The following is a 26,007-nucleotide window of genomic DNA, read 5'->3' as shown; positions in this document are numbered from 1 at the left end:
AGCGCTCTGTCCTGTCCCCTCCTTCTCTTCTCAGTCTTTTGCGCTTTCAAATCCACCGTCTAGAGGTTTTGCTGTACTGTTGACTTGATAGCTGGCAACAATGTTTTTTGCTATGCAAGCCAATTCACTTCCATTTCGTAATGACTATTTATTCTTCATCCCGCGACCACTGCAACTTGTGTAAGTCTCGTGTGGCAAAGTGAAGCCTGGTGATGCTTGCAGTCCACTTTTGAGAGCAACCAACCATTCTATTCCTTCAAGTCACTCAGCGGCATTCTCCCTCAAAGTTGGAAATTGTGTGCTTCGTGGCGTGGACACAGATAATTAGTGTCGGCAAATTATTAGGTATTGTCCTTGGACGACAACCTACACAAAATAAACTGTCCTTGCATTGCAGCTCACCTGCTTTGTCATGCTTACGTTCCGTCCAGATGAAGGGGATCACGAGCTTCGGGGTAATGTCGGCATCAGGGACAAAGACCGCCGAAGATAATCCTCAAACTTTCGCGGACACTCGTCAAGACGTGGTCGAAGGTCGTTTCGCATGAACCCTTGCAGGCCAATTCATTGGTACGGGCACCTCCAATAGACATGGTCGGCCTCAAGCAGTGGTAGCAGAGTGGTTTTCCGTCGGGCATTCGCAGCACCTCCGTTTTCATCGGTGTACTTTGTTCAGCGCGGACCTCCACTGGTTCTTCACGGGAATCCTTAGCCGTTGGGTGTGTTTCGTTGAATTGGCATTGAATAGTAACAGGTAGCCGATGGTGGTCGTTGTCACTTTTTGGCATAAGTCGCCCTCGGTTCGTCAGATGCAGCTTCGCTCGAAGAAGTCTCCAGTTGAAAAGCTTGTCGAACTTGTTCCGAAACAATCTCGGCAATCAAAATAAAAGCCGGCAATTGATGGCAAGAACTAGCTTCCTTATCTCCTCCCGGACACCGTTGAGGATGATGTCACGGATGGCTGGGGGGCTGGCGTCGAAGTTGCAGCTGGACGACTTGAGTGTCGAGACACCGAGAAGTTGTTGACAGTGACAGGCTCGGGCCTGTAGTGTACATTCAATGTTGGAAGCCTCGGTGATATGAATCCTTCGACTTTTGTCATGGGGTTGCGGACAAGGCTGCCAAAGGTGTTGTCCCTAACATGAGGGACATGGGATTCTTAACTTCTTGTCTTCTGTAACATCAGGGTTGGCGTGGGTGCTCGATCAGGCGCAAAACATCCTCCACGGAGGCGGTGACGCACTCGTTGGGGTCATGTCCTGGACAGAATCAGGAATTTGGCTGTATCTCGTCAATGTTGGCTGATGAACGTGCACTTCAGCTCGATCTTGCAAACTTCCCACAAAGTTAAGGAGGATTCGTGGTCCTCAAACCAGGGCCTGGCAGTTTCTTCTATAAGAAGTATAGGTTCTGCAGGAGCTGGTTGTCTGTACACCCACTGTGGCAGGCGACACGGGCATGTTGTTCAATCCACTCCTCGACGTCTTCATACACCTTGCGTTAAATGGCGTAGGAGTGCGAGGTGCGACGGGCATGCAAACGATGGTGAGAGCGGACGCGGTTTGCTGCTGCAGGTTTGTCACTGTTGGCTTAGCCTGCTTCGGTTTTTCTGGCAAAAGACAGAATTCCGGTGGTTTTTGCTGGTAGCAGCGACTGGCTCGGATCTCAGGTTCTTCGTGGTGTATTTCTGAGGTTCGGCCTTGTGGTACTCGCTCGTCTTGCGGTTTTTCTGCCGGGCTCGGGATAGGACAGTTTACGGCTCGCTGGGGGTTTAAGACGCGGGATAATCTGCCACCCTTATCTTGTTACCGGTTATTTAATCGGTTATGTTATCTTGTTATGGTATCTTATGTTATGTTATCTTGTTATCTGTTCCCCACTACCGCCACCCCTCCAACTTTGTTGTGAGCTATTGTGAGCTATTGTGAGCTCCCAACTTCGTTGTGAGCTTACGCATTTGTTTTTGTGCTTTATTACAATTTTTGCATAATTTTACCCTGTTCCCCTCCCCCATTTTACGGATTACCCGGTGTTGCGCGTTTTTGACTCCACTTTTGTAACCCCCAATCCTGCTTGGGCCGCAATTGGCCTGCAGTATTCCTAAATAAAAAATAAATAAAAACTCGGCTGAGGAGCCGCCAGGGTCCACACAGAGTGAAGTGCTATGGGTAAAGTGCGCAGCACCTCCAGCAGAACATACGATGAGAGCTTAGCATGGCCTGGAACTTTCCAGAATAGTAAATATTCATAGAAAGTAGGACTGGAGCAAGCATCGGTGACAATATAACAGAGCAGATAGAAGAGAGCCTATCCTGACCACTAAAAAAGCTGCATTGCTTTAGTGGCATTCTGTCTAAAACAATCCTCTCCTTCAGGGTTTGGCGACTGCCGTAGACGAGCTGAACTGCAATGGATGTGGAACCACATTTCTTGTAATGAGCCACTGCAGACTGTCGTCGCAAAGCGGCGTGAACGGGTGGACTGGGAAGGTAACACGCGCGATGAAATGTCCATACAGCTTGCAATTCGCGTAACGAGTGCTGATGAAACCTTTGTGTCGACGAAACGTGCGACAGACCAGCGGAATCAATGCCAACTGCAACACCTGTGCTCCATGAACGTGCACGTCTACGCCAGAAAAATTTAGGAAGCAGCATAACATTACCTAAAGCACGACAAAGGAACTACCGTCTTGAAGGCAGCTCTCCGGTGCACCGCACAACCAAAGTGAGCCTTCGGTCATTTGAACGAAGCGGCACCACGATTTCACAGTGCAAAGTACGACTCACGGAATTTCCGTCGCTGAACTGTGTATCCAAATATATTGCACACGCTTCACTGCAGACCTTAGAGATTCAGATGGTCAACAAGAGTACAGAAAGGTCGCCTTAAAATTTATCCTAGCGGTATCCGAATCAATCCGGGGTCCGAGCAACGTAGGGGGGATTGTCTCTTTCGTGGCAATGTCCCAGTCGGTTCCTCCGTATTTTCACACCGTTCCTCTGTATTTTCACTGTATACCTACATCAGACACCACGCTGAACTCTGAAGTCGCTTTCGACCGGCCTCATATGACGGCTTCCGCGTCTGAAATCAACTCGCCGAGGGGACCGACAACGAACAAAGCATCCGATAACCTCCGGCCCAGCTGGGGCCAGCCGCTGCCTGGGCGCTGCCATCTTTCCTGTGACGTCACGTATTTGGTTTGGTCACGTGACGAGTGGTCAAATTTGCGTACAATGGCAGCGGCCTTATGGGGGTGACTTTCGAGTGCAGACAGGAACCCCGGTCTATCGCTTTAAGCCCCTCTACCTCGTTGCCCTTTGCAATCTTTTGAACGTGCTTTAAATGCGTTTATATTTTCTTTTTCGAGTTAACTGGGATGAAAATAGCCACGTAGCACGTGATAAAAACGTTTCCAAGGACAAAAAAGATTCATTCTGTTTTTTTTTATTCTTTTCAATCTATGTGTTTTTGTTCTTTTCGCCAGAGACGATGCGGTTACAACGGAGACGCGGATGCGCAAAGTAGGGCAGTCCATCAGGGAAGCGAGAACCTGGATGCTGAGAGTCTATCGGGACGCTGTTTTTTAGGCTGTCTCAAATAATTATTCTGTGTACCGTTACTTCATAGTAAGAGATACAGTCTTTGGAAAGTTTAGCAGCAATATTGGAGAACAATATAGGTGCGAAAGTGGAACCATATTTGTAACATCGTTCACGGTTGAAAAGGTCACAGACAAAACGATTCCTTTCATGTGTGCAATATAAAAGGCGCATGGGTAGGCTTTGGGGTGGCGATTGAATTAGCGTGTCGTCTCGTGTGTGTTGTGTATGTTGTGTGACTGTCATCTGTGTTACAATTCCTTGTCTATGTTGTATAATACGTGTGCAAATGTGAAATAAGTGTTGTTGATATGTGAGTGTAATGAGCGCGGAAAAGATCAAACCCAGAGATACCATGTTTGTTTTTTACCAATTTTGAATTTGACGTTGACTAGCACCACTTGGTTGTGTAAGGGCGCAACTTAGCAATAAATAAGCTAAGGGTGGAACATTTAGTCCTGGTGGCCTAAATGCAAGGGTGCAAAAGTTAGTCCTCGGGGTTGAACTTTGAGGGACTAACGGTAGATGAGCAAGTGTTGCTCCCGTTACCGTTGCTCCCCTAGGGGACCAGTGGTTGTGTCAGCGCATTTTCTCCCTTGAAGGAGCAAGTCACGCTACCTTTTTTTTTTAGAGTGAAGGAACTGCAAAGCAGACGACATCAGTACCCCGATAAAAACAGTCAAAATATCCCGACAACCATTTTTTAATCGATTATCTGTCCTTTCAATATGTTTTATTAGCAAGGATGATAAAGAATGCATTGGCAACTGATATCAGAAAAGCTCACGCCGCTTTTGAGTCGAAAATATCGTCTGCTAAAGACGCCGGCTCTCGGCGCCATATGCCCTTTCGTTGGCGGCAGTTGGCATCGCGACCGCTTGCGCCATCTATTGTCTCCCGTGCGAAGCGACGCCGTATTGCTTGAAGACCACTGGCTTCGCTGCGTTTCCCTTGGAGCTAAGACTTTTTATTTCTTTAATTTTTCTTCAGGTAGATTTCTAAATTTTACAAAATAAAATGCACCATCTGTGGGCAACGCTGCACAAAATCGTAGCTCGATAGGTTAAGAAACCGAATTTTGCGGTCGATTTAAAGAGCCTGGCCGCTCCTTCGGTCACCCAGTAGATTGCTCCTCCAGCATTCTGAAACAGAAAACGTGTCGTCAACGCTTGCAGTGGCGGAGCGTGGATGGTACCATGTTGAACACAGGGCTGCGGTATTACGGTAAGGCGACCACGGCAACGCTTTTTAGGCACGTGACGCCGGTACGAGTCACGCATTCGCAGTCTGGTCCACGGTAACGGTAGCACGGTAACCGTTTGCTAAACGTCCCTATTAAGACCTTTTAGCAAACCGCAACCGTATTCCTTGTACCGCACTACCGGAGCCTTTGAAGCGCTCTGAGACCCCCCCCCCCCCCCCCCCCCCAATTAATTTTTTTATTTCTTGCCAGGCGATTTATTATGGCGCCAAAAGACTACCGAATCAATAATTTGCCACAGCGTCACGTACATTTTAATGAAGTCAAAACCCTGAACTGCTCGAAATTGAAACCGAAACTGCACTGGGGAGGAAGGAGAAATATAGAGAAGAGAGTTGACGGAAGTTACGTAACTGTACAACTTTTTGTTTCCAATCAAAATATTGGTAGCTTTTTAAAAGCCACAAAAATGAGTCTGATATTTCTTTTCTATTTTTAATGTTGTGTGTGCGCCTTCGATGACCCATGACTTTGATTATATTTGGTGGTTGTCTCTAAACCATAGAAAACGGGTCGTGACCACGAAGAGAGAGTGAGCGCGATTTAAACCATCACTCTAAAAGAAGGGTATCACCTTACATTATTTTGTCCCAGATAATGCACCCCAAAACTTTAGTTCGATGTAGAGCGCACTATAGTCGAACAGACGGCCCCAAATTTAACGAAGGGCTTGATAACGGTGCGATATCACTTATTAAATAGCTAAAGTACGTGTCAAAGACCACAGAAAGAAAACGCAGAGTTTTTGCAGTTGGGCCAAGAAAACCCCAGTTACTTTTTTTCTTTTGTAGTCAGTAACACGTATATTAACTATTTTAATAAGTTGTACCACACGGCTATCAAGCCTCTCGTAAAATTTGGGGCCATTTGTTTGACTATAGGGCGCTCTACGGTCGAATTGAAGTTTTGGGGTGTACTATATCGGACAAAGAGTGTAAAAATAACAGCTAGTTTTGGATCGGCGATTTTCGGGCGGAAATAAAACTAATTTCGGGCCGCAGAATGTTTTCTTGGTAGTTGGGCTCTCATATGTCATCTACAAATAAAGACCTTGGCGGGCGTAAATATCATGCCAGTGTCATTTAAGCGCGCGCCCGGGTTCTTCCGTGACCACGGTTCGTGCGCTTAAAAGTATGCTTCAAAGGATCCGATAGTGCGGTAGGCGGAACACTACCGGTTTACTAAAACTCCTCGATGATAAAGTTACAGCATATCGTTAAAATGTTTGGTGAATGCAGGAGCTGGTGGACCTGCATTTTGGCAGTCCCAGCGCAACACACGAGACACAATAACTATAGAGATTACGCAGGAAGAGCGCTGCAAGCTGATATATAGAAGTCTGGCTAGTAATGGACTTCACTTAGACGTCAGCAGCCGTCTTGGGTGTCTCCTGTCGTTCTGTCTCAAATGTCGCACAGTTATTGCTACACTGTCCACACACACACACACACAAAAAAGATCACAACGCGTATTTAAAAAAGAAAGAAAAACAGAAAAAGAGCTAGTTAGGAGGGAGCATGACGCTGCGGCATGCTACAAGGTGCAGCACTGCACGGGCCGGAATTTCTAGGCCCGGCCCGACCCGGCCCGGTAGAGACGGGGTCCGGGTCCGGCCCGAGCCTGACAGAATATTTAATTTCTAGGCCCGGACTGATCCGGCCGCGTGGAGACACTGCGCTTGAAAAAGCCAGCAGGTTTTTTTTCGGGCGCTGTGTCTCCAATGAGCCAGAAAAAGTTTGTAGGCTTCAATCTAATAAATGCCTAAACAAAAAGCGGCCGCTTTCCCACTATGCTGGCGGGGTCCAACGTCTCCTTTTATTCACATGAAATCCCTCCAAGTGCAAGCGTCTTTTTATTTTATTTTTTGAATGGCGCCGTAATGACGTTTGTCGACGGCCATCCCCTGCGCTATTCGCATCTCATTTCAACGCGATAGTACATAAAAAGTGAGCAGCTCTGTGTTAATCTAATGTACAGCCACAGCGGTAGCTGCAACACGTCACAGTGAAGCTGGGGAGTTTAATTTTAAATGGAACAGATGTTTATAAAAAGAGGGTATGGCGGTTACATGAATGCTGCCTCTTCCCTGTGTGTTTTAGGACTCGGAGGGCGTCAGGAGAAGGGATTAATCGTCACGCTAATTGAATAAGTACTAAAATCTTATAATTCAAATAGCGTCTAACATAAATCAGCGTCAATATTTTATTTTAACATAATTCATGAAAGTATTAAAAGTTAATTAATCCATTTTAGTTAATTAATCTTGTCTGGCTTTTATTAAGGCGCTGTATCAAAATATGTGAACTACTCACCGTGAGATTGAAAAAAAATATTAAGTAATAGTAACATAGACGCTTTGCAGCAGCTGTGCATGGACGCCGCCATAACTGACCTTCAGTTTTTGTTTTCCCTTATTCCGTTTATTTCACTTCATCATTACCATAGCAGGCCAGGTTATTGTCATATTAGATTCAACTGTGTCCTTTTCTAAAGCATCGGCCTTTGTAGAGGATCGTCAACTACCGTTTCAGTTGCTCGGCATCTCGGTAAGACAAGAGAAGGTCAGCAATGGCGGCTGTAATTTGGCGAGTGTGTAAAGCGTCTATATGGTCAGCATCCATGTGTTTATGCGACAAATATAGCAGTCACTGGCCAAGTCAAATTCAAAATTAAGTCGAGGAGAACGTGATAAGCGTAGAGGAGGCCGCGTGATTGGTTTGTCTATTGTGTTGTTGTCATTTGTGCGTGTGTGTGTTTTTTTTGTATGTGTAAGTTCATTGTATCAGGCTTTCCAGGTTTTCTTTGTATTTCGACCTTGAAAGGCAAAGTAAATACCAGCGACACAAAGTTCTTTGTGGAACCTGGGAACGAGACTCTTTTTTTCACAAACTCCCAGAACAGAAACCCGCTTTATTACAAAAACTCTGTTTTTGAAAAAAAAAAAAAAAACATAAACTGGTTTTTCACAAATGTCCAGAAAAGACAATCGCTTGTATCTACAAAAAAAAACTCTGTTATTCTAAAAGCATAAACTGCTTTTTCACAAACTTCAAGAACAGATACCCGCTTTTTTTTTTTGTTAAGAAACTTTTATTTTCGAGAACAGAAGCTGTTCTTTTACAAGGCTGGGCAACGGAAATTTAGTCATTTTTGCAGAAAGGACCAAGAACCGAAAAGTTTGTTTTTTAACAAAAGTTACGGAAACAGAGGAACAGACGAAACCAGATAATTTGTAGCAAGACAGCTGCCAAGCGTTTGCTGTGTTTTTACCCAGTTATTTTTTACAGTGTAGTGAGCAGTCGATTATGAGTCAACCAAACCAGCATCAACAGTCGGCATATCGAGTATTCTACCGCGATATACATCGAAACGTGTCATGTGATTTTTACTAACTGAAACACGCTATACTGTCTGACCAGTGGAGGGATCCCATTGAACTACATCTTTTGCAACATGAGACCAGCTGTAAAAGCGCCGTCTCCTGCGAGAGCTTTCTACCTTTGAAAATACAAGAGTGCGCGCGCACCAAAGCACTACTGAGGGAAACGAGCATGTGTGGAAGGTGAAGCTCCTACTGCTTATCTTATGTTGCGTTAAGTTTACAGTGCCAATGCGCGAAAAGAGCTGCAAGAGCTCGAGGAGCACACGATGTGCTTGGCCGACAGAAGACCGGTCGCCGCCCTATCGCTTGCATCTGCTTTCGCGCATTTTCTAGGTTGCTTATTAGCTGAACGCGTTGGCTCAACAGAAGGCCTCCGCACGCGTCATGACAGTCAGATCGATCGAGGCGTCAGATAGGGCACGAGTGCTGTGTCAGTGTCGGCTGGGGCTTGGGTCCAATCAGCGCGTCGAAGGTCGGGCTCGGGCCCAATAGCGCCGAGTTAGCGCGATCCGACACTGATGACGTTCCATAGAGGGAGAGGAGACCATGCCGAGGCCTTCTGTCTAGGTAGTGTTGGTTGGCTGCATGGAGGGACTGCGGTTTGGGAGTTTTTGCTTACAAGACGCGTTAACGTATATCGTAATGCTCAACGCAGGCTCGCCGTCGTGAGAAGCTCGCTGTACCTGCGAGTGCTAGCGCGCCGACACCAGATTTGCGGCTTCTTGTACGGCGTAAACATAGCTCACGTCGCTGAGTTCCTTCGCTTTGCAAAGTGGTGAGGAAGGGAAAAAGCTTTCCACGTTAGAAATTGTCTTGATTCCGTGCCGTAAAACAATCGCAAGGTGGGAATTCATACCGCCGGCTAAAATTTTCACGAGGGACAAGTTCGAATGCGCAAGTTTGTACTATCCAATAGATAAAACCATCAAAGGGGGCGCTACCAGCCGGTTTTTCCGCAGCCCCACCCGGGCAAAGTCTATGGATAGACACCCTGTTACCTTAAAAGGGCCCTCTAGTAATCTTTAAATTTGTTTGAAATTTGCGCTGAAACGAACATCATCGAACGTACAAACACGGATAAAAAGTGTTTTCCCGAAATTTGTATTTGTTTAGATGGTATAAGCGAATTAAAATTACAAAAGGAAGCCAAACATTTTTGCTCCGTGACACAGTCAGAAATATGCAATGTATGAGGGTCGGAGCAAAGCGGCTGGCCAATTGGCTACAGGTTGGGCTTATGGCTGCCGCGCCGAGGAAGTGCATGCATCTTCACCTCCTCGGCGCCACAGCTAAAGCCCCTTGCTTCGTCATAAGTTCAGGCCCCGAACGCGATCGGCGTTACCGATGGACCTGGGCTTCGGCGTCGGGAAACCCAACACGCGCCGGCGTAGAACGGTGTGCATCGTCCACTTCGCCGCGCTCCGTCATAGAATCCAGCGCGGTGGGATCAAAACAGCGTTTCGAGGCAGGTAGTTCCACCGTGATAGGTTGAAACAAGCAATACAAAAAAAATTCTGGGGATTACCAGGGCAAATAAGCACTTTTTCCATCTTCCTAATGTCCCACAAGCGTCCGCGAAGAAAACAAAAAAAAAAAAAAAAACAAGAAAATATTGCGATGCTCCGTTTGATAAAGCCTCCGCCGGCCAGCTTTGAGGGATTAGATGCACTCGCGTTTCGCAGCAGCCTTCCACGTTTACCTGCGTATAACGTCGATGGGAGTGGATGATCCCTAAATTATGCCGTTTGCGCGTTCGAAATTGTAGCGCACTCCGAATAAACATTCCGGACTTCAACCTTGTTTTCATTGCATACCGCTTCTATGTTTGGCATTTGTTGTTTCAAGCGTGAACGGCTGCCGGCGCGATACGGCTAGCACATGATAGCTAATACACGAGGTCCTCCTGAATTCTAATTAACCCTACCTTTGGTTCGTTATCAAGCTTTAGGCTTTGGCTGACACGCCGTGCAAACTTTTAGTGCAACTGCGTCCGTCTGGTTAGACCTGCGAGCCTCCCCAGGGTAGCGCGTAGACCCGTCCAAGTACAGACTCGTCCAGTCGAGCGGACGGACGTTGTTTACACCAACAAGCAAACACGGAGGCACAATACTGAACGGCGAGAACAGCACGCGACACACGGTAGATTCCAATCGCTGAAATAATCGTTGCGCACTTGCTCCGACACGCCGATCCCCGATATACACCATGCACAGTGTTTACAAACAAACCCGTTTTGCCCACACCTTGTATGTGCACTGCGCCTGCGCAGAAACTAAACTCGGGAGGAGTGAAGCGTCTGCGCATGCGCAGTACCGACAGCAGGCCACGGCAGTGGCGGGGCGTCAGTTAGTTGAGTTGGTCTATATTATGGTGCCTGGAGCGCGTCTTCGACTGCTGTGTTCAGCGTCCTATTCCGCCCTTACATCAAAAGTGGTCCCGAAGTGGCAACAGATGACGTCACACAAGCCGGAGTGTCATGCTGTTGGATGTCGCGATCCTGGCGGTTGGTTGTAGAAATGCTGGCGAAAAGCGCTAGACGACGTAAGTGTCGCTGCCGTCAAGGCGTCTTAACTTCTGGCTGCCGAAGCTTTCGTGGACCGCCACACTGGAGAGCTACCTGCAGCAGAACGGGCGTCTGCTACATCTACCACAGCTGTTGGGACGCCGCCAGGATCGCTACCGGCGACTGCATGAAACTTCTATGATGTCATCAGGCGAAAATCATGGGATCACATTTTTGGAGGCGGTAAACACACCAATCGGAGACGCGTTCCAGGCACCATTGTCTATATCAAACACTCATTCAACTCAAGGCGCTAGCAGCGCTGGTCTTCATGCGTACCGGCTGGTTCTGCCTCTAAAAGGCGGGCGTGTCTTCTTTTTTTGTCCAATTCTTTGAAAGATACTTGTCCCTATTTTCCATCTTTCTCGCTCAATAAAAACGCTTCCTTGGAACAGTACAATGAATCACAGAGCGACACACGTTATTTATCATGCATAAAAAATATTGACGGCTCTTGCCAACTGCCAATTACAAAATCGTGACCGGTGATGTCATTGGTCGCGCGTTTACAACACAATGTGTTGAAAACGCAGTGCGTTTTTGCGCGATTGAATTAAATTATGATCCGCTAATACCTCGATGCTACTACTTGCTCTCCGAGTAGCCCGAACCACTAATGAGCTAAGAACATAAATAGGAGAGAAGCTCAAATATCATTAGAATTGAAGAACCTAAAATTATATCTAACAATTGGCCGTCCATCTATTATAAATTGGGGTGCCTCTCTGTGGGAGCATTCTGGTAAATATAAATATATCATTCCATGTACAACTCCTCAATGGGCAGAACGCTCTCGCATATATTGTTTCTCTGTACTCCCCACCTTTCTGCATCGCACTGTTGTTTACACTCTATGTTTGGCTACACGAGCATTCGATCAACCCGCCTCTCAAATGCACCCACGAAGCACAACGTTCAACGCCAAACAAACAGCCTCTTCGTGGTGGCGCCACAGCTCTCGTGTACCCTCGGGACGACTGTTCGTATACTAGTCTATACTCCGGCATGTCTTACGACGGACTGCAGCGGGAGCTACGAGCTACCCCAGCCGATCCAGTGCTATGAACATGTCGCGTGACTAGGCCCCCGGCGCATCGCTGTGCCCTTTCAGAATGTCAAGTGACACTCACACAGCATCGGATTGGCTTTGATGACTTGCAGTGTCCACTGCGGTTCATGGTAAAGTGAAACTAAGTATAGAACTGTGTTTGCTTTCTCCGTCGTTACTTTAATTCATTAAAAGTCCCAGTCGTGAGCCTTATTTCGAGATTGGACATTACTTGGGCATTGCGATAAGGCTATTAAAATGGTACTACGTACTTCATAGAGTCCTCGGTGCAGACGCGCCTTTGCTTCCATCACTTTGGGCGTTTCGAACACGCACGTCCACCGCTGAGGAGGCGGCTACGTACCCTGTCACAGGTTCGGCGCTTCTCTTCTCATTAGTGCTAGTGTCAGAGCACGTTTGAAATAAACGGGCATTAAAACTCACATAATCTGTTAGCCAGCGAACTTCCGAGTAAATCGGGGGTTTTATAGATGATACTGCGTGACCCCGTGTCAATAACGAAAAGAACGCGCGCAGAGTTGTAACTCTAGACATTTGTCTTTTAGTAATTGAAAGTGAGATAATAGTGGCGTTCTTTTGGAGTCTTCCGGAAGTTAACAATTCCTACTTATTTTTATATATAAAATTTCCAACTTATCACCCTTGTTCGCTCGTTCGACGAAATCGTAACGCCCAACTTAAAAAAAAAAAAAAAAACTGTTTTTTGTTTAATATTTTGGATGCAACGAATTAACAATATTTATTCCCTATCGAGCTTCCATTTTTAATTTTTTTTTTTTTTTTTTTTTTTTGCCATTCTTGGATGAGAATCCGCCCTTTAGCGGAACGCCTTTTTGGGTTGGGCCGCTCGAACGAGCACGAAACGGAAGGATCTCACCGGCGCTCCTTGCCAAGGCCTCAGCTCTACCTCTTCGATTTGGGGAACGACGCGGACAGAGCGCGCCGTTCCCTGCAGCTCTTCAAAGTTCGACTCAGTGCACTCTGATCGATAAGAGTGTCTGGTAGGCTTCGCGACAGGAAGTCCTGGGAAGGCCTTGTGTCCGGGGGAGGCGAAGATGCTGTAATCATGGAAACGCTCTCGAGACGACGTTTTCCCCTTGCTGCCCACGGATATCTGCGACTTGGATGGATTCATTTCCGCCGAATTCGAACAGCGTGGTCACGGCGCATGCCACGCTGCGCGTCGCACGTCTTCCTTTCTACGCCGTGCCAGCGGAAGCGAGCGGAGAACTCATAAAACCAGTGTCGCGTTCAACTCCCGATACCGCTTTTTTTTTTCTTTTTTCTTTTTTTGACATATCTGTTTTCTTTTAACATTTTTTTTTTATTCTAACTTTCCAGCCTTGGAAAGTAATCGGTTTCACGGGTGGCCCAATTTTCTTCTAACGTCTAAAGCAAACAAATAAAATTTAAACAAAAATTGCGAACAACGAGTTAGATTAACGACGCTATGCTAAAAACGTGAGCACCCCAAATAAGAATATCTTGGGAAACACTAGATGATGACGCCAATACATTACCCCAAAACTGAATCATTTCATAGACGCGTATTTTCTACGAAAGACGAATGAAGTCCTACCTAAACAAGACAAGCCGACAAGGAAAGTTAGCTTCATAGTGAGGACGAGTGGCGGGGAGTCACTTTTCGCGACTATTGTCCCAAATACCCTTAAATAGAAGCCTTCCCGGTGTCCCTCATGATCACAAATATTACGCTTTATGAAGCTTTTTACTTTATATTACAAGAAAAAAATATGTGCCTCAAGTGAGCTAGAAATTCGGAGGTATTTCCTGGCTGTGGTGTCACCGTACGTGATTGCGGGAAAGAAAGGGAAAGCAGCCCTGAATATTCGATCCCTGACAAGCGGTTCTCCTGCGGGTAAATGCCAGAGTTCGCGCCGAAAATATTTTTTTCTTGGTAGTTGGTCACTCGTATATTGTATTGAACTAAAACCCCTTGCAAGAATAACTACCTCGTTAAGGTACCTTCAAGAGAGAACCACTTACTTGACTGTAGTTTTATTTCGTTTTGAGAAATCTCGAAGTTCCCTTCGTAACATTTATTCTTTGGAAGAGCAAGCTCCCCAAATAAATACCGGTGGGCTCGATATTTATGGTTTTTCGCAAGAAAGGTTAGTACCTACTGTCCGGCACAGTACGGTTTGCCATTGTGTAGCCTTAAAGGTTTCATGTAGGCGTACAAATAGGGAAGACGTCGAACCTTTTTTTTAAACGCTGAATGGCTCGTTCACGGTTGCGACTTCGCAGGCGAATCCGCGGGGAAGTCGACGCCGGGAAAGGGAATCCTCTCGCCAGCGACGAAATATTCGAGCGGCAGAGAAATCGGTCCGGGTCGGATTCCTCATGCGCAGAAAACGTTTCCACGCCGCCGCAGCCGATCGGAACGCACGGAGGAAATAGCGCTTACCGGCTTCACATCCTAGACGAGCCGGCCGAGTTGTTGAGGTTGCCTCCGGAGTTGTTGGAGTTCCCAAGTTGAGCGAATGGCGCCGTCTTTCTGGTATCATTCTGTTGGCAGAAATACTGATCGAGACTTAATAATTCAACCCTGTTCGACAAGAGGCATCTGAGTAACGAAGACAGTGCCCACAATAAAAGATATGTGGAATAAAATTGGCGTGAGTGGTACGCACGCACGTTGTCTCCGTTTGAACGTGAGGCATCGGGAGCCTCCGAAGGACGCTTCGGTTGACCCCCACCACTAATTTCCCGAGCTCTTTCGGCTTAGCTCCTTCGGTCATCCCTACACTCGTTATTTTGTTATTGCCTTCTCGTATTGCCGGAAGAATGCTAGGCATTTTCTTGGCGCTGCGGGATAGCGTTAACTGCAAGAGAAAGTCTTCGAGAGCGCATTATCGAACAACACTCGCTAGGGGCAGTCTGCTTTGATCTCCGCGAGAGACCGGAGCCGCGCGAACGTGGCGGGTGGCAACAAATGTGAAAGGCGTCGCCTTTTTCTGCCCAGTAAATTCGGTCGGCAACAAGGGAGTTTTTCGCAAGTGTGAACGCGACTGAATGGAACTTGCTATGACGTCCCCCGTTAGAAAAAGTAACATAGCGGCCAACAAAACACGTGGGCAAGGCGACCCGTCGGGTATCTTCACGGCACAAGCACTCGAGGCAATCAGTATATGTAAAGCTCAATAGCCAAAGCCTTCGACGCTCCTCTCTCGTACCCGAGCACCGAGGCCTTCAGAAAGCATTTGCCATCAGCGTCGTCGTCCATATCTCGGCAGCCCTCTTATACACCTCCCCTCCCCAACGTTCTTCCTGGCAAACGCGCATCCTTTCAGGGGGTCCCATCTTTTGACGTCGTCATCCACTCCGTTATCAGCGACCCCATCGCGGTGCCTCGTTCCTTCAGGCGCTCCCTTCGGCCACGACTCTCGGTACACAAATTAAGAAACCCTTCTTGCAGAAGACCCCACCGCCGCCGTCCTCACTGCCGCCGCAGCGCCGGTTCGGTCGCTAATCGACGAGCAAGCAAGCTCCGAAAGGAACATTTTCAAAGGGATCTTCGCGTGCCATCGTTATGATGAGCGATAATGGTCTCGGGTGAGCTTTCTCGAGCCACCGCCGCCACCGCGCTGTCGTCGTTCGACTCAACGACACCGTGGCATCGCCCGAAGAAACAGCGCCAAAGTCATGCCATCGTCTCGTTCCCCCCTTTCCCTTCGAAAACCAGGTTTCCCTTTCTTTGCCGGCCGAAGGTTCTGCTCAGTTTTTCGCTACGGAATGCATAAGTAATCTGGGATCGGTGTCTCGAAAACGGCTCGCCGCCGCCGCAGCTGCAGCCTGCTGGCGCGCCGAACGAAGAGAGATCCGGCGAGTGGTGGCCGCTGGGGCCTCGTCGTCCGACTCTGAGAGCACCTCCCCCCGGTCCGATTTGTCGGAAGCGGGAGCCAACATTCCCTCAGGCGATTATGTATTATGTATGGTCTCCTCGGGCAGGCAGCCGAATACTGAGGTCTCTCCGTAGGTATGTGGGTGACTCCGCGGTTGCCTCTATGGTCTCCTCGGCCCCGGATTCCTATAGGGCTTGCATGGGTGCGCACTTCTTTCCAAGTCTGCGATATTTTATCCTGTTTTGTGTGTGAGCGTCTCTTTTGCGCTTGTGGAAGGGTGAAGGAGGATGGCCCAAAGAGCGCGTGTCTTGTGCAGCGTCCCGAGAGGAGTCCTACGCGACCCACGGGGCGTTCTGGGCTCAGCTTCGCTCGCTCGTTTGTTCTTCGGCTTTAGTCCTAGTATTTGAATTTTTTTTCTTCCTGCACGAAGTCGCTCTTGACTTCTTGTGGGCTGGTAGTGATACTGCTGTGATTCGGTCTTTTCTTATACGCTAGAGCAGCGCTTATCTCAATGATCGTTTATCATTCTGCGACAGGACCTGTAGACTCCGAGAGCGGGTGGTACCCGAGCTTTCAACGCAAGTTGCCGAAGGAAGTTATGCCACTGAAAAAAGTGCCTTTTCTGCTTTTGCGTTTTGTTTTTTTTGTTTTTTCTACTGCTTACTTGTTTTGCAAGAGGTGTACGACCTAGTGGGACGGCGACGTTTCTATACCAGCGTTCCCATGAATCATTAACAAAGGTGCTGTTGTTTATGGGCAACAAAACCAGAACAGCGAAATCGAATTGAAAGTTCGATAGAAGCGGCAAAGTTTTTATAAAAACGAGGCCCTAGCGTTGTTCATAGTATACTTGTATATTTATAGAAACATTATAATATCCATCCGCGAGGCGTAACAGCATTTACAGTTGCACTAATGGGGTTTCACTCTACTATTGAGAAACTAACGGAGGACCTGCGTTGTCTTCTTTTATGCGCCGAGTTGAAAATATCTTTGCGAGAGCAACGTACATTTACATTTGCGGCTACTAACGGGACACGTTTGATTTGTACGCGTACCGTTAAACCCGTGAGCTAATGAAAAATTACAGCGTTGAGCAACACACTTGGATTCATCTTCACGCCTTGTAAGAATAGCACATTATGGGACCATTCTTTCATTTTATATATTGATTTATTTCTGAATCCCCAAGCTGTTATGAATGTTTTGCTCCGTGATCAACTTTATATGAAAACAGAACCTGCACATTTAATAAAAAGAAAAACAGAGACAGAGGTGTGTGTCGCAAGACTGTAAGGCCGGCCTATTAATAAAAAAATAGAACATCGATGCTAATATATATATGTGTGTGTGTGTGTGTGTGTGTGCGTGTGCGTGTGCGTGTGCGTGTGCGTGTGCGTGTGCGTGTGCGTGTGCGTGTGCGTGTGCGTGTGCGTGTGTGTGTGTGTGAATTGTTGTAGGTATCTTCTACACATATCGGAACATAACAGCAAAGGTTCCCGCGAACCGCAAGCCCTTTCTCCACTGCCTAGGAATATAGTGGGCTCGGTACCTCCCCCACAAAAGCTCACGCGTGTTTTCTCTTTCGACTGCTTAAAGCTGTGTGGAACAATGCGAAGAAATTTAGCTCGATCAGAATTAAGAACATTGCCGGTTATTCGCATAGCTACCAACTACTTGCTCGTCTTCGCCTTACTATAAACACTCATACAATTACTTAAAAACTATAAAAAACTATGAAAAACTGAAAAAAAAACTATGAAAAAAAACGTTGCCTCTAATCTTCCATCTAGACTAGGAAACATCAGCACCAACAATATATTTTCACCCGGAGCATATGAAACGGCCCACTCGACAATTTTCGCCCACTTTGAACGAAATAGCGAGGGGAGCTCCCGATTTCTTTATGCAGCACTCGACCGTAAAACATATGCCGAGCCCGACTTGTTCAGCAGAAAAAAAAAGCTGTACAGTAGGCAAGCCGCGACCGTTCAAACACTCACATATACCTCTCGGTGAAATGCACGGCCCGCAGTGCAAAAGTGTCCTGGGGAGTGGGCGTGGGGAGGCGTATAGACACACAAACGGTCGTGAAATTACGCGCGTTCCTTTTGTTTCGCTGGGGGGCAAAGGATCGTTGCGCGAACCCGTGCCGCGACACCCCGGCTCATAAATTAGGCGGTGGCACGCCGGTTGGCGGCGCGACCCGGGGCCCGCGCCGTGGCCCGGAGCAGGCCCGAAATTACGTCCGCGATAACGGGCTTCCCCAGACCTGGGCTGTGGCTCCGTCCCGCTCGCAATGGAAGCTGGCCGCATCGGGGAATAATGGGGGCCCGGCCTGTAGCGGTGCCGAGATCTGGCTTGTATGACATCGGCCGCCGTGCTAGGTGGCTGGCCGGAGGGACGCTCTCGTAGATTGCGCGTCGCGGTGGAGGACGGCGCAGACGCGTTGTTTCGCGCCAGTGCTCTGCGGTTACTACATTTGCCGCTGTTGGTTTTTTACATAATTTTATATTGAACACGATTTTCGGAAGTGGAAGCGTAAATTGTGTACCCGGCCTTCATTTCGTGCCCTTGCTGTATCTCAGTACGGTTGCTGCCTGTGTGATGTGAGTCTGACAACTCAATTTGAGATAACAGCAGATGGATTTTTTTATGGAGTCATTTGCTTGTACTAGTTGTGAGCTGAAACCTGATATTGACCTAGCTGTGCTTCTCTGTTATGCATAAAACGAGGGTGAGACTATAAAAAAACAGGGACTACACTGCTGCGTTTACACGTCTGTGTCCTGTTTTTTATAGTCTTATCTTTGTTTAATGCACAATGGAGCAGCTCAGTTTAATGAGCGTCACACAAACCCAACTAAGTGATTCCTAATTTATAGATACATGGAAACGCGGGAAATAAGTAAGCTACAATAAGGACAACGTATTAACAATATTTTAGAACTGCGCGCCCTCAATCGCAAGTTTTGTTGAGCTGTCACGTGCTCTCACATTGTTTATAACGAAAATATAGCGTAAGAACTTTAGCCCTAGTCGTCATTTCCTCGGAAGTTGTAGAGGCAGTTGCTTTTTTTCATATAATCAGAAGGTGGATGCGCTATTGATAAATTACGGTGTTACAAGCGGTAAAATGAGCAGGCGATGAAATGTTCAAGATTGTACGTGCTACTCTCACTTACCGCTTGCCCGGATGGAGGCCTCGAGGCATGCACTCGTGATAAAAAAAAAGCTCGTAAAAAGCCAGTAACTGCAGCATTTACTACCTTTTTTTTTTCCACCGTTGCTACCTTTCACTAGCTATTCACTATATCAAACGCGTGATAGGCAGTAGAAAGTTGGTAAATCTGAAGTTACTAACTTTTTGATCGTCACTACCTTTTTACTAGCTATTTACTACCCCAAACTACACGGACAAGATGGCGACGTCTACTGCATCCCCGATGCAGTAGACTGTTTCGGAAGGAGGAGGAGGGGGGGTGCATGTTTCAGAGTTGCAGCTGACTTCATAGTGATCGCAGCTCCGTTCCAGCTCTTCATAAAGCCCCCCTATGCAGGGAAAACTGGCGCCATTCATTGTTGTGGAAGTGCTCGAGACACGCGCCGCGCGCCACTTCTGGGAAGAACATGGCGTCTGAAATCTTGCTCAGTGCTGCGCTGTGCCGCCATGATCTTCCCTAGGGCTGCCGGTTGCACGTGCCTCGTGCATCGACGCACCTTGCGCTACTTTTGAAGCATTAAGGGGCTTTAGCACGTCGTGGAAGCCAGCGCCGCCACGAGCGCAGAAATGCGCAGCAATTGCTGATGCAATCACCATGCGGCTTGTGACTTCCTTCGTTTTCATTCTTTTGGGAGCGTTTGTATTTTCATTTTGGTTTTAACTGGGATGAACATAGCCATGCAGCACGTGCTAAAAACGTTTCCAAAGACAAGTATGGCTAATTCTGGTTTTTTAGAGCACAGCTCTGAACAGCTCTGAACGAACGAATGTGGCACTTCCTAGCGTGTGACTTAGATGATAGATCTACCATAGCGCGCTATTAGTGCTTTAGTAGCACCTTGATAACAATTCTTGTACCGCGGATTACTGCTGCGAATTAGCGCCTGCACTGCAGTTCAAGGGTCCTGTCGTTGGGTGTGCATCAGCAGCACCATGGCGGACGTGTGGGACACTGAAATAGAAACGCGACAAATGCTCTTACATACGCAATTACTGCATATGTGTGCGGACGGCTTAATGCCCAGAAGAGCCTTCTGGGTGCGCGAAATCTTTCCCCTCCGACATATCGACGGGTATTCGGCAACCTTGTTCTCAGGCCGAGGGACCGGGACACAGAGTTCTGTCGAAGGTGATATTTTAACTGCGTGTCTTTGAGATCAGGGTCACGCATGTCGATTAGAAAGCGATGAGGCCGTACCCAATCAATTAGTCGCTCAAAGTCCACGACTCGGGATCGTCTGTCCTACCCGTCCTACCTTTCGTTTGGAGTACAGTGTTCTAGTTTGGAGAGTGGCTCTTTTACTCCCTCTTCTTTCACCACCAATACACAAATAACAACTGAATCGCCGTGCACGTGCTGTTCCGCAGCAGCAAGCACGGCACAAGGAGAGTGATACCCAATTACCACGGCAGGGTAAAGGTACCTTTAGCTGAAGTCCCTTAGCTGAAGGTACCTCTGGTAAACGGCGTTTTTGATCACACTATAAATAAACGGAGCACTTTAAGTTGATGTCGATTGCATTCCTGCTAAACCGTGAGAGGAGTACGTGATAAACAATTATTCTTCGAACTCGGTTTGACGCGCAGTTTTTAATTATTGTTTGTGAGATATCACGTCTAAAACCTAAATAAAATTTGTGTTTGCTTTTGCGGCGCTTTATTTATTTTTTTTTTTCTAAGTCTAAGAGCGCACCTAAATGAGTCTTGCTTTAAAACGTCCCACCCGTCTGGCCACACTGGCCCTAAATCATCTGCGTTTACGAGTTTCATTGCGAAGTGGGCGACCTTTTTCTGGTTAGCAGTTTCATTTTTCCCATTTTTCCACAAAGTTCTCACGGAAGTAGCTAAATAGTGCCCGATAGAAACGAACCACGTCGCAGTCTCACGGTTACGCCAGTCAAGCCATCGAAAGGGATCGACGACGACGAGGATAAAGGGTACTGGGCGGGAGAGTCGGACGACTCGTCTACAGCCTCGAGAAAGAGCTCGCATTGGTCCATCGCGTTCGGGTTCGTAGCAGACATCGTTTTCCTCGTGCCGCCCCTGCTACCTGCTAGCTGCAGTATGCGTTCCTCGTTAATGAATTATTCCATCATATTTCTGCTCACAATCATTTCATAATTTGCTACTTATATATATTCATTCTGTTATAATGCATTAAACAAGATATAATTATATATCTGTGATATTATTTTGAGTTCGTGGGACCGAGGCTACTCCCTGTAGATGTAAAGGGAGCTCGGCGAGCTCTGTTTAACACAGGACCTCCCTTAGCGAAAAGGACCTTTATACGCCGTATTAAAGGCACCTTTGCGCTGCCGTGTGAATTCGGTATAAGAGCGCTTACACTGTGCTGCTGAAGCGCTGCTGAAGCGCTAGCCAAGCGCTATGTCACGCACAAGTCGGTACCACATGAGCGCTGCTTCCAGCGCTCATAAGGCGTTAACTTAGCGCTCCGCTGTATGTGTGAACCGGCCTTTAAGCGCACGTTTCCGGGTTGAGCGGCATCGGCGTCGGCGTAACCGCGCATTGCATTATAGGACGTTTCTCAAAATGACGTCACGAGTGTAAACTTTTCCCGCCAAATTTAGCCGGGAAATTTTGCCACTAAATTTACTGGAAACATTTCGCGCTAAATTTGGCGAAAAGTTTTCCTGCCAAATCTAGAGGGAAAATCTTACCCTCCTGACGTCACACGTGATGTCACGTGATGTCACGTGATGTCACGCTAAATTTATCGGAAAAACTGACGGCACGTGACCTGAACACTAATTCAGTTCCCCTGCTAATGTTAGCCGGAAAGTTTTCGCTAAATTTTCCCGCTACATTTAGCGAGAAAATATCCCAACAAAGTTTGGCGGATAAATTTTCACGAAATTTGTAGCTAAATTTAGCAGGAAAATGTTGGTCAATTTCCCGCATTTTTCGCTTAATTTAGCGGGAAATTTAGCGAAAATTTCCCACTAAATGGGAGGGGAGCAAGAGAGGAGGAGGGGCTGAAACGGAGGGGGAGGAGAGGCATACCCCCCCCCCCCCCTCCGTACCCTCCCCTCCTTCACCTTATGAGCTGCGCTCTAATTCAGCATTATATAAAGTTGTGAAAGACTTTAATTTTTGTTATTCTTGTATTCTTCAATATATAGTTCTCTCTTGCAATAGACGCTTGACGACATTGAACGACAAGCAGGTTCGGGCTAGTTGGAGTTCGCGAGACGCTCATTTCTGCGATCTGAACCTGCCGTTTTTGCCGTGTGTCGAGTGCTGTTCTCGTGTTCTCGTGTTCCCGTGTTGGTGTGCATAGTTAACGTTCGTGCGCTCCACTGGACACGTCTGTTCGTGGACGGTGAAGGTGACGTCACGAGCCGTGACAAGCGGACACTCGTCACAAGCCGGTGACGAGTGTCCGCTCGTCCCGGATCCGGCGCTCGTGGGTGATCCTTCGGCCGATTTTGTGTCATGGGTTTCGCCGTCCAAGAAGCTTCGCTGCTTCTCTCCTACTTGACACTGAGAACGTCTTCTTCTCGGGCTCTGTGTGCTCGGTGATTAAATGATTCTGATTGAGCTGCCTTCGATCGCGACAAGGCATTGTAACAATTGTTGAGGTGCGTCGTAAATAGTGTATCTAGCTTCAAGACTAATAAAAAAAAATGTTTTGGCGTTTTACGAGTCTTTCTGAGTTTGCTTATATGATATATCTTATCTTTCCCAGAAACGCAAGCATTCGTCACTGGACTACACACAAATTAAGATACGAGCTGCAAGCGATATTAATTTCGCATGCATTTTTATCGCACAACGCGCGAAATTGGTGTAGCTACCATAGTCTTCACCTTCATTTACAACCTTCGTTCGCCGCGGGCGACGACAAAAAGCAATCTCCCGCCGACGGCGACCGCATTCGTTTTAATTCTCGATTAACGAGAGGGACGAGAAACCTGGTTCGCAGCTGGCATGCGGTGAAGCAAAGACATGGATCCTGAGAAGCGGTGGGGCGGTTGTTTTATAAACATTTGCAAATAATTTCCTTGTTTACCCTTGTTTTTTAGTAGGAGATACAAGCCTTAAATCCTTTCGAAACTTTCTTCAGGAAGGATATCGGTGCGAAAAGAGCACTACATTTGCAACATTATTCACTCACGTGGTAATGCACTACGACAAGTTTGCACACTTATATGGTCAGTATAAAAGACTCATGGGCAGTCAGATAAGTTAGCGCTTAGAGGAATTAAAGTAGGCATGCCACGTGTGTTTGTCGTATTTGTATGCGATCTGTGTTGAATGCAATGAAAAAACAGTGAAGGCGCAGGCCAGCTGGTGGATGTTGATCATGATGTAGAAAACTCGAGACTGTGGTAAAAGCAGGGAAACTTGGTCGAAGAAGAAGGACAGGGGAAATGAACTTTCCCCTGTCCTGACTGAACCACAGTCTCGGGTTTTCTGCATCATGATTGAATTCAATGTATGAATTGTTTGCTGAAAATGTTTGTGTGCAAGACGCGCATCTAACTGCATATGTGGAAGCGGTTAAATAAACTATATACAGTCGGCTTCTGTTTTTATTTTGTACTTTTGATTGGGCAGTGACTAGCACCACCTGGAATACTCCTTTCCAGTTTTAATGTTTTTTGCGCCTGCCCTCTGGTGGTAAGTGGTATAACCACACTCACATATTTTTCTTTCACCGTAAGTCAAGTGACTCGTTGCGTTTCCAGTCTCCTATCGGAAAGTAGTGGGAGTTACGAGTTAGACGTAGTAAAATATACGGGTTCTACGTTGAAGCTAGTAATAGCTATTAGCTTCTTGACTTAGTAACCGTTACTACTTACGATTACTAGGTACTTTGTAGCATATGTGACAAACATGCAGTTACTAGCCTTTACCTAGTAAATACTACTAGCGTTTTTTTAAGGGTGTGATGTTAAGGCATAGCCACCTTTTTTAAGGATTATTGAACGCCGATGCTCGGCGACTCGCGCCGCTGTGGCTGATCTGTCGCGCTCCAGCATCGATCTCTTACCGTTTCTCTTGCGCCACGATCACTCCTGGTTTTGTGCTCGCGTGGCACAGTGCCGATTATGAAGTGCTGGGAAAAAGTGTAATGTGTCATGATATGCTGAAATGCGGTAAGCGCTCAATTCTCGGAAACGTGTCTTCATGAATACACGGGAAGAATTTATTTTTTGTGATATTTAAGTAAGGGTTCTCATGTTTATTGACGAATATCTATAAATATATCTATTTATTTTTAATTTTATTTTACGTTCGGAAAGAAGAATCAAAAAGTTTGCACAATAAAATAACGGAGTTTCCCGTAGAGTCGTCATTTCATAAGTTGGAATATTGAGAACTATTGACATTGTAGGTGAGTAAATATACGTAATACCCCTTCTTCGATAATTTGATATTTGCTATGCAAGTCAATACCGGAAATCAGATATTCAAAAAGTTACTATTTTTTTAAGTGTGATTCATCCCTTAGTTACTTTAATTACTTTCAAGCTCGTTAAGAAACTAGCTGTGGGCAGTGTACGCTATTTCGACTTCAAGACAATTTCACGTCAATCTATTTTGCGTTTTTTGTTTTTGTTTCTTTTACGTGGAGACTCTTAAAATGGACCAAATGAGGGAAGTAATGGACTTTAGAAGTCGAACATAATTAACTTAGACTACAAATCCCAATGACGCTCAATTAAAAAAAGGGCTGAAGGACCCTTGGGGTTCATTGCATGCAGACAGTAAAACGAAAGTCTTCCACACTAAGCTTTCAAAATAACTCGCCGAGAGTGGAGGATGTCAATGACTTTTGTTAGACTTTAAGTGGAGTTCGGCACTCTAAACTTCCTGCTACTTCATCAAGGTACTAAAAAATACATAAAAATAAAAGAAAATATACGCCGGCTTGGATACTTTCAGAGTCTTTTCGTTAATGGGTCTTCTTCGTCCCTTTAATCACCTGCTACGTTGATGAAGCAAAAATACCTACTAATGTGTTTTTGTTTGTTTTTTTACTATAGTGATGTGGCTCACTCTAATGTGCTTTCGCAGCAGTTCTAAAATGTTAAATAAATAGGTCAATAAACAGAAAACAAAATTGCATCCAGAATTCCGCTCAGTGTGCAAATTTATCCTAATCTCAGTCCCACTCCGAAATGTTAAGCGATATATATTTTATCTCAAAGTTTCTTTTAAAAAGTGAAAGCCGCTTACAACTCCCTGTAACGCCGAATTAGAGCGCAGCTCTTGAGGAGGAGGAGGGAAGGGCGCTGGGGGGGGGGGTTAGACTAATCAAGGGGGGGGGGTCACGTGACCTTGGGGGGTCACGTGACCTTGGGGGTCACGTGACCCCCAATGCCGATGATGTCATCACTGACGTCACTGATGATGTCATCAGTGACGATGACGATGCGGGTACCGATGACGACATTAGTGACGTCACTGATGACTTCACCAGTGATGATGACGATGACGATGCGAATGTCGGTGACGTCATCAGTGACGTCGCTGACGACGTCATCAGTGATGATGACGATGACGATGCGGATGCCGGTGACGACATCAGTGACGTCACTGATGACGTCATCAGTGATGATGACGATGACGATGCGGATGTCGGTAACGTCACCGGCATCCACATCGTCATCGTCATCATCACTGATGACGTCACCGGCATCCACATCGTCATCGTCATCATCACTGATGACGTCGGCGGCATCCACATCGTCATCGTCACTGATGACGTCATCATCGTTGATGACGTCATCATCACTGATGACGTCACCGGCATCCACATCGTCATCGTCATCATCACTGATGACGTCACCGGCATCCACATCGTCATCGTCATCATCACTGATGACGTCACCGGCATCCGCATCGTCATCATCACTGATGATGACGATGACGATGTGGATGCCGGTGACGTCATCAGTGTCGATGACGTCATCGGGGGGTCACGCGACATCGGCGGGGGTCACGTGACCTCGGGGGGTCACGTGACCTCAGGGGAGTCACGTGACCTCGGGGGGGTCACGTGCCCCC

Source organism: Ixodes scapularis, unplaced genomic scaffold (assembly GCF_016920785.2).
Source record: "Ixodes scapularis isolate PalLabHiFi unplaced genomic scaffold, ASM1692078v2 PGA_scaffold0__279_contigs__length_252992795, whole genome shotgun sequence".
NCBI classification, from domain to species: domain Eukaryota; kingdom Metazoa; phylum Arthropoda; class Arachnida; order Ixodida; family Ixodidae; genus Ixodes; species Ixodes scapularis.
The sequence above is the reverse complement of the archived record's forward strand: the minus strand, read 5'-3'. Positions refer to the sequence as shown.